At 40.9% G+C, this 9569-nt stretch overlaps 1 long non-coding RNA gene across 3 annotated transcripts in view; it reads left to right on the top strand.

Annotated features, from left to right (window-relative positions):
- The first annotated feature begins 68 nt into the window (after positions 1-68).
- Positions 69-9569, top strand: part of LOC126507933 (uncharacterized) — a 44856-nt gene continuing 35355 nt past the window's right edge. For all 3 annotated transcript variants that reach the window (XR_007593672.1, XR_007593689.1, XR_007593697.1), the window contains exon 1: positions 69-260. This is a non-coding gene — a long non-coding RNA (uncharacterized lncRNA). The remainder of the gene's footprint in view (positions 261-9569) is intronic.

The raw sequence follows: 9569 nt of genomic DNA, 5'->3' as shown, positions 1-9569 counted from the left end.
TTTTACAGCACTTTACGACGGGCAGAACGGGAGGAGGCTGGCGGCTCCCGGACCCGTCGATAGCTTCCCGCAGTGGCCAGGACCGACCTGCGCAGGGGCAGGGGTCAAAGGTCGGGAAAGGACCCAGCGTGCCCACGCTCGCGGCAAGCCTGACGCCGCTTTTGCTCAGATTAGAATCCCGGCTCTGTGCATCTGCTGCAGTTTCCCCCAGCGGTCACCCTGGTGAGGGGACAGGGTGACAAGCCGTGCAGAGTGTGGTTGTAAGTTCCCACGGGAGAGGCCAGTGACTCCTTCCAGGGGTTTGTCCCCAGCATCTGAGGCTGGAATGCCCCCCCCCCCCCAGGGATCTGCGTTAGTCATCCTCAGTCGACAGTGACCTTTTAAGAGTGCTCAAGGGATGCCTAAGTACAAAGTGTGATGACACATACGGACGAAAAATGCCACAATGAAGCCCCATTTACTTAGTAACTAAAGGGTAATTTTTAAAAAGTAATGCCATGGCGGAGGGGGGGTATGCATAAAAGAAAGGAAAAAAAAAAGTGCTTCAGACCTCTCAGCGATTGTTGCCAATATTCTTATAAAGGGATTGGTTGGAAAGGTTTACCGAAACGTCGTTCAAGCTGGAAAGACAGGTTCATTGCTCGTCTTGGTACACGGTGCTGGCTACTCAGATTTTTCCTGGTGGCTTCAGGACGGTATGCCCTCCTGTCTATCCCTGCTTCCCTAAGCCTGACCTTTTTCCTTCAAAGGTTGTCTGACCTCTGCACGTCTCATCCTAAGCCTTTTCGAGCTGGTTCTTTCTGTTGCCACTACATTGATTTAATTTTTGCACCATATTAAAGCACACACACACCTTAAAATAGAACATGGGTGTAAATGGAACGATCTAAAATTAGAGGAAAATAAAGGGAAGAAAATCTGCGACCCGTCTAAGCAAAGATTCCTTAGGTATGACATCAAAGACATGGTAAAAAGAGAGAAAAGTTATGACTTAAAAAAATAAAAACTCCCTTCAAAAGATGAAAGTCATACACTGAGAGGAAAGTATTTGCAAACCAGAAATTTGATAAAGGACTTATGCAAAGCAAACAATACTCAAAACGCAAAAAGCAGGGTCAGCAAGATGGCTCAAATGGTAGAGGAACTTGTTCCACATATCTGACAACCCGAGTTTGACCCCTGGAGCCTAATAAAAAAAAAAAAAAAAAAAAAAAACAGTCCCACAGTTATCCCCTGCCCTCGGAAGACCTGTACCCCCAACACACACCCTAATAAACTAAAGATGAGATAACATGTAATGAATTTTTAAATGCAATAATAAAAAACAGCTCAACATGAAAAATGGGCAAAAGATTTTGAGTGACACCAAATAAGATATACTAGAAGCAGATAAGCATTTTAAAATATTTCTAAACATGAACACTAGGGATATACTTTTGAAAATTCTTTTTAGTGTTTTTGTTTTGTTTTATTTTTTTTCCCAAATTCTTATTTTTATGTGTGAATGTTTTTGCCTTCATGTTTATCCGGCTACCGGTGTGGTTCTGGTGCCCATGGAGGTCAGAAGAGGGCATCAGAATCCCCGGAACTGGACTTACTGATGGGCATAAGCCGCTGTGTTAATGCTGAGAATCAAGCCCCAGATAACCCAGAAACCTACCAAGTCCCACACATCCAGAGCTGAATGCATCCTTTCCACGTGCTGGGTGTATTTCTCCGTGGTATGTACGTTGGTTGGGATAAGGTTGACATTTGCCCAAGCAAGATATTAGTCACCCCCACATGCAGGGCCATGTCTGCTCCTTCTCGGAAACCATACTTACTGTCCCTGTGGTGGTTCACTTCCATTACTCTGTTTTCTAGGCATCTTGTCCTCGGAGGAAACGGAGTTTCTAGTAAAGATACCACCTAAAGATGCCATCCCCTTTCTAAACATCTGTGGAAAGCCAAGAGAAATCCCATGCTCCTTTACATAGCCCCGAGATTATCTATGGGATGTTCAGTGCCTTCCTCCCTAGTCTCCTTCCATGCTGCGTACCATGAGCTTTTCTCCAGTGATGCTGACCCACCTGTAGTTCTGTGTCCAAAACATGCAGCCATGTGCACCTTGCTGTCATTTCAGCGTGGAATTCTGTCATCCATCTTCAGCCTAGCTCAGCACCATTCATCCTTTACACCTAGGCTCTCTCCCCAGAGGTCTCTAAGCTAGGCAAAGGAGCATCCTCTATTACAGTACTGCATCTGTAAATGAGCTAAGTCTGTTTATAATTGCCTGCCCGTATAGGCCCCATGCCTTGTAATGGATGGCCAACACAAAACAAACTCAGTGAAGTATTTGTAGATATGTGTCTCATATTGATTTGCTTGGGCACTTTTTTCTTGTAAATCTTATTAGTCTTTTTACTTGTATATTATGTTTTCCAGTTTTATTGTGGGTTTTGCTTTTGTGTCTCTGTGTGTGTTATGCTTTTTCACTTTTTAAAATTCTGTTTTGTTTGCTTTTTTATTTACTTGTTTGTTTTCTAAGGAGAGAAGGAAGGCATGGAGTTGGATCGGGGGTTGGTGGGAAGGATCTGGGAGGAGATGGGAGAGGGGAAACCATGATTAGAATATATTGAATGAATTTTCAATGAAAAATGTAAATAAATAAAATAGCCATCTTGTATTTCTTTGTGAAAATAATCTCATGAAGCCAGTGCCTTGTCTTCCTCACTCGCTCTTCCCTGGGCTTAGCATTGTGCATGCCCATAGTTGCTTTACAGCACGTGTGTATTTATAGATCATTATGGATCCATAAATCAAGAAATTTCTTTCAGTTACACTTTCTGTTTTATGCAATGCAGGTGTGTGATATGTTGAAAGAAAGTCACTGATAGAACTTCAGACATGAGCATGTCTTGTTTACACCTCTTCAGTAAGCTATTTGTGTTGAAAGGCTTAGGATACATACATACATACATTAAATGCATATCATGGAAGAGGTCAGCAAAGTTTTCCATGCACTGGTAATTTTTAATGATGTTTTAGAATTTATTGAATGTTTTCTTGTTGATTTATAGTAAATGGATATTGTCAAAAAGAATAGGTAATCCAGACTATAGAAAAAAATGGAAGTGTTCTATAGCAAGAAGTTAATCATCATATTTTTAGATAAAGAAGAAATTTTAGTTTCTATGCAAAATTGTCCCAGAAAAACTTAACTTTAGTATAAAATTTGACATAAGCCCACTTTTCTACATACTTTGTCTCTCAGTACAAAGGTAAAACCTTTTTCCTTCCTGGGGGTTAAAAAGAAGAAAAGTTGTGTCAATCTTTTCCCTCTTCAGTTTAGCAAACATCAGCAGCAAACCTTGCCTAGTCTATTGCAGAACCATTCTGTGGGGGTTGGCTGTTTCTCTCACTGTTTTGAACAGCTTTCAAAAGGTTTGCTTCTCCCCCCACCCCCAGCAACTTATTAGGAAACTCTGTAAGCTTAGGAAAGTTGAAACAATTTTACAGTAAGCCTGCACAGCTTCCTAGATTCCACAGCTGTTAAGAGGTCACTGTGTTTGCTTCAGAACACATTTCCCCCATTGAGCTGGACATCAGCCCATCTTATTTTTTTTTATACATTTCCAAGGGCCTATCATTTCTTCCCTGATCTAAGCTGAGCTTTGAATGTTTTCCATTAAAACAGCTACCATTTTTTTTAGCATATGTTGGTATGCCGTTTTAACAATACTGACTGCAGTTAGAATGCAAACCCATTTCACTAGTAGAGCAAATTGCAAGTCTTGTGCAACAGAAAGAATGTAATTGTAATGAAAAGCCTGAGAATTTTCTATTTCATGTTCCTTTGTTAAGGTAGAAACATAGCAGATACTTCTTGTGGGTGAGCATTTGTCTATTTTGTGTTTTGAGATACCATCTAGATATTTGTATAGCCTTTGTCAGTAGCTCAGTTTTAGTGTCCTCACAGAGAGGAACCTCTCCCCGTTTTCTGGCAGTAGTCACACAATGTGGCCTGCAGATGCACACTGTCGCAGCAAGCTATTCTTTGTGGCTTTTCCACCCCGCTGTCATCAACACCGTGTGCTACTTATATTTGAAAGAAATAACATAGCCGAGATGCTTCATTACATCATGGACAAATTGTAATTACCGTGCAGCTAAAAGAAGCCATCCTTCAGTTTTCCTATTTGAGCTTGTTTCCCTGTTGAAAAGAAACCGTCAGGGGACTGACTAAACTCCATCTGACCTTATTGTGAATAGAGAATATTATTTTACCCTGACGCTGGCCTTTTAACCTACATGCTCCCACAGATTGCCTTTGTTAAAGGAAATCTTCATTAATATTCGGAGAGTCTAGCGACCTTGAATTGATTTATAGTCACTATTTTCTAACAAATAAGTGTTAATTAAAGATAACATTGCTCTAGAGGAGACTATATTTACTAAGGTTTAAAATAAAAAGACTTGCTGTTACTTTATTGTGTATTGGTTCACTTAGGGGAAAATCACTTTTTATTTATCCAGTGACCTAGTGTATTCCTTATATGGCCATATGAAGTACACGTGTAGAAGAAAGCAAAGAGCAAATCCAGAGCTATTTTCTGTGCAATAAAAGGAAAATGTTATTGTCAGTAATCTTGGCTCAATTGCCAGTAACCAGGTGGAAGGCGTCACCTAAAGCCTTACGTTTTTCTGTAAAATGGCTTCCAGAGATGTTCATCTTCCACCACCCACCTGTGTGTGTATTAGGTGTTTATTTCTAAGCCACTTGATAGCTAGTAGTTCCTTCAGAAATTTATGCTAAATAATAATAATAAGCAGGGGTAGTTTGACTTGGTGATTTCAAACTATGTAGCGTCTGCTTATATTAAATACAAATAAATTAGGCATGATTTTTGTTGGGGAATAGCCTCTCTTTCACTCAAAATCCATGACTGTGTTACTGTTATAGTTTTGTTTTCTTGTAAACATTTGTTTTATCTTTATATGTGTAAGTGTTTGTTTGTGTTGTATGTATGTGCACTGTAGTGCCCATCAGGCCAGAACATGGCATGAGATCCTCTGAGAGGCAGGTGGGAGCTGCCATGTGTGTATTGGGAGCTGCCACATGGATCCTGGATACTGAATGTGGGTCACCTACAGGGGTAGCAATCACCCCTAGTCACCGAACCATCATCCATCTAGCCCTGTGGCTTCACTTAAAGAGGCTTTATTTGCAGAGAGGTCGTTACTTTACCATGCAATGCTAAGGAATATGCTGCGTTGCGTTTTCTCAAATGGAAAAGAAGGCACACGGTAACATTTTTGTTTGATTCTCTGCCTTTTGGAGGATTTGCTGTCTTACAGCGTCTATGATATTGTCCACATTGTTACCAACAATGTTTAGCTGCTTGTTATACCATTGCTCAATGAGTTCATCCACCTTTTACTTCTAGTCTGGTTTCTGACTCTTGGTCATGTGTTTATTGTTACGCACAGAATCTGACGGAGAGATAGATTTGTATTTGGAGAGTCCACAGAAGGGTGGGCATATACTGTTGCCCTGCTGCTCGATGTCAGAGCGAGCTTTGCAATTGTAGTCGTCTGTAAAAGAAGAATACGTGGATTTGTGAGAAACTCGCACAAGCCCCCGTGACCCATAACTCTTGCACTTTGCATTGCTTCAAAGTTAACACCATGTAACTAACATGGCAAGATCCTGCTGCCAACCCCATTCTACCATGGTTATAGTGACCTCTGTGTGCCTTGGCTGGACCAGACAAAAATACTTGCCTAGGCAGTTTGAGCTCACCCAGCTTTCTCCTTTTGGAGTGTTCAGCTGTTATTTATTTATTTATTTATTTATATTTATTTATCATATATATGCACTCACATTTTTAGTTTTGTTCTTTTTTATTTTTTTATTATTATTAAAAATTTCCACCTCCTCCTCTCCTCCCACTTTCCTCCCCCTTTACCCACTCCCCCTCCCCTCCCTCTCCAGTTCAAAGAGCAGTGTGGGAAGACCAAGGTCCTCCCCCCTCCATCCAGGTCTAGGAAGGTGAGCATCCAAACTGCCTAGGCTCCCACAAAGCCAGTACATGCAGTAGGAACAAAACCCAGTGCCATTGTCCTTGGCTTCTCAGTCAGCCCTCATTGTAGGCCACGCTCAGAGAGTCCGGTTTGATCACATGCTCCATCAGTCCCAGTTCAGCTGGCCTTGGTGAGCTCCCATTAGATCAGCCCCACCATCTCAGTGGGTGGGTGCACCCCTCGTGGTCCTGAAAAATGCTTAGACTACAATAGATATTTTTAGGCCAATATCATTACTATTGAACACATTATCATTTCTTCCAACAACAACAAAAATAAATAAAAGGCTGTGGATTGTTCTCTGAAAGGTATTATAAGTATTTCTGTTGCAGTGTCTAGATTTTCACCTGTGACATGAAGCCAATTCCCATAATGCTTGGCATCTGAACAGGCGTGACTGCACCTGTTGCTGGGCTAGCCATTTGGGGAGTGGTTGAGTCTTGGGGAAGACCCAAATAATTTGGTGATGGGAGGGGAAGTCCCAGCTGAAGGAAGGGAAAGCCGCTTGTGGAGCATATCAGTTACTGTTCCTACCAGTGTTTGTAAGCAGACATTCATTCTCAACTTCTCACCCCAGAAATCAGTCCCCTTTTCCCAAGCATCTTAGAAACAGATGAGAAAAATTCCAAAATTCATGAGCATCTTTAGGCTTTTGTGCTGCCTTATAATTGTACTAGATAGCACTGATCTGCTGAATCGTCTCTGCATCCTTGGCCTCTGTGGGCATTTCACATTTTCTGCCTCTTTGACGGCTTGTCAGCATTTGTATCCTTTAGTTCACCATGTAGTGTTTGGTTCCGTCTTCACTCCTTCAATGTTTAGTTGTTTTCTTTAGTCTGTGAGATTAATATATTTTCATCCTTTCCCTCTCTCCAAAACTTCTAGCTCTCTTTCAAATTCATTTTTTCATTAATTGTTGTTGTATACATATATATACAACAACATATATACACACATATGCACACACACGTACACACACACGTATAAGCAGTCTGTAGACCGTTACTTGTATGTGCATGTTCAGGGCTGCGGTAACAGCTGGCATGCTCTCCCCTAGAGAAGACTGTTTCTCCCACTCTCAGTGTTCCTTAGTTGTCTGGAGTTCTCTGTGCAGTGTTGAAACGACACGGGCTTTCCCATCCACTTTGGCATGTCTGTTGTTGATGATGTCCTTGTTCAGCTCATATTTAGGCACTCATGTTGGTGAGACTTTATGGGATACAAGGAGTTATTTCAATCTGTTGGAATTTGTAGAGTTTGTTTTCTGTCCCAGTATGTAGTCTATTAAAAAAAATCTTACATGTGTTGCTTAGTAGAATATGTGGTTTTGGTGTTTGGGTGGAATTCTATAGACACCTGTTATTTCAATTTGATGTATGATAAAAATTAATTCTGATCTTCCCTCCCTCCCTCCCTCTCTCCCTCTCTTCCTTCTTCCCTCTCTTCCTTTTTCTTTCTGGTACAAGCGACCTGTCCATTATTATTTTTAAATGAAATTGGATGCACCAGCATGCTGAAGATGCTAAGTTGCCTTGGCTAGCTGTCCCTTGACTGGAATGCAGTGACCCTTCATCTCTTGTGGCTGGTTTCTCTTTGAAGTCTCTTCTGTCACACCTTAGAGTAACTATGCCTGCTTGCTTCCTGGTCGCATCTGACTTGAGTATTTAGTAGGTAGTGTGTCCAAAACCTGAGATTTTCTAGAGACGAAATGGTCTCAAAAGTACTGTGTCAACTCCTGCCTGAGTTTCTGTGTTTCTAGGCTGCTCATCAGCTCACACTAAAAACATCCCAGGCTAATCCCTCGTCAATCCTGCACATCACTACCTTACACGATACAGTAGTTCAGTCTACCAGCCCCTCAAGAGTCAGTGCTTTGAAATAATTTCTTTGAAAACATAAACACACACTGTACATATGCACATATTTATCCTGTTGAATCTCTTTCTCTAAAGAGCTCTGATTACAAACCCTTTTGTTTTTATTTATCATGCTATCTCTAGAAGTCATCTGTGTCTTTGAATCCATGATGCTTATTTCAGTTTCGTACATGAACTAAATCGCATTTTGTCTTTTCGATGTCTCCACCTGATGCCTCCTTTGTTAGCTTTTCACCACTGTGACAGAACACTTGAGGAAATTAATATAAAGGAAAAAGACCGGTGTGGGCTCACAGTTTCAGAAGCTTCAGCCTGCAGTCCCTTGCCCACACTGCCTTGGAGCTGAGACAAAGCTGAACATCGTGGTGGAAGAACAATAGAGGCAAGGTGCTTCCAGCAGCTGGGAAGAAAACTGCAAGGATTCTAGGACAAAATGGAGCCTTGAAAAGTACGCTGCCGATAACTGGCTTCCTCCAGAGGGGTCCTACTTCTAGTGGTCTATTCAGCCCTCTTGATCCACTCACCCCTGAACACTGCTTCACTGGGAGAAGCCTTCAACATATGAGACTTTGAAAGACATACCAAATCCAAACTGTCATGTCCCAAACCTGTCTTAACTCTTGACTGAACCTAATGGAATGTTTTCTTCTCTCTGTGCTAACTCCTTTTCTTCCTCATTTCCTTCCTCAACTAGCGACAATTCTATACTTAAGTAGAATTCTCCAAGCTGTTGTGTTCATCCTTCTCTTTTTTTATTATTTCTTTATATTATTTTTAGCATTCATTTAGCATGCAATATGATGGGCTTCATTATGGCATTTCTTTCTGTATGTTGCATTAATGGTACCTGGTTCTAGTTTTTCCTCTCTCATTAGCCTCCCTATACCCCTGTTCTCCATTCTCATTATATATATTACATTAACTTCTCTCTACCCTGCCTTAAACTCCCTTCCAGACCTCTAACTCTATGATTCGCAGTCACCCACACAAATAGAATTTTAAATCTAGGTTCCACAATGAAAGAAAATGAAGAATTTGTCTCTCTGAATCTCACCAATGATATCTAGATCCCTCACTTTCTTAATAAATGTAACATTTCATTTTCTTTATGGCTGTATAAAACTTCACTGAGCATATGAAACATTTTCTTTGTCCACTCATCTGCTGATGGACACTTGGGCTGGTTCCATTTCCTTGGCTCTTGTGAATAAGGCAATAGTAAGCATAGATGAGCAAATATGTCTGTGAGACATTGACTTAGGATCCTAGTACGCATCTGAGTTACTTGGTGTAGTTCTATTTTTGTCTTTTCAAGACACCTCTGTGCTCATTTCCATAGTAGTTGCATTAGTTTACATTCCCACCAGCAGTGTGTGAAGGGTCCTCTTTCCCCACTCCTCACTAGCTTTCGATGGCATTTGCTTTCTTCTTTAAGGCATTGTCTGTCTGTCTGTCTGTCTGTCTATCTATCTATCTATCTATCTCATATCTATCTAAATCTATCTATCATCTATCTATCTATCTATCTATCTATCTATCTATCTATCTATCTATCTATCTATCTATCTCATATCTATCTAAATCTATCTATCATCTATCTATCTATCTATCTATCTATCTATCTATCTA

Source organism: Alexandromys fortis, unplaced genomic scaffold, assembly GCF_014885135.2.
Source record: "Alexandromys fortis isolate MF-2015 unplaced genomic scaffold, M_Fortis_MF-2015_v1.1 scaffold_19, whole genome shotgun sequence".
NCBI lineage: Eukaryota > Metazoa > Chordata > Mammalia > Rodentia > Cricetidae > Alexandromys > Alexandromys fortis.
This window is presented reverse-complemented; position numbering and strand designations above follow the sequence as displayed.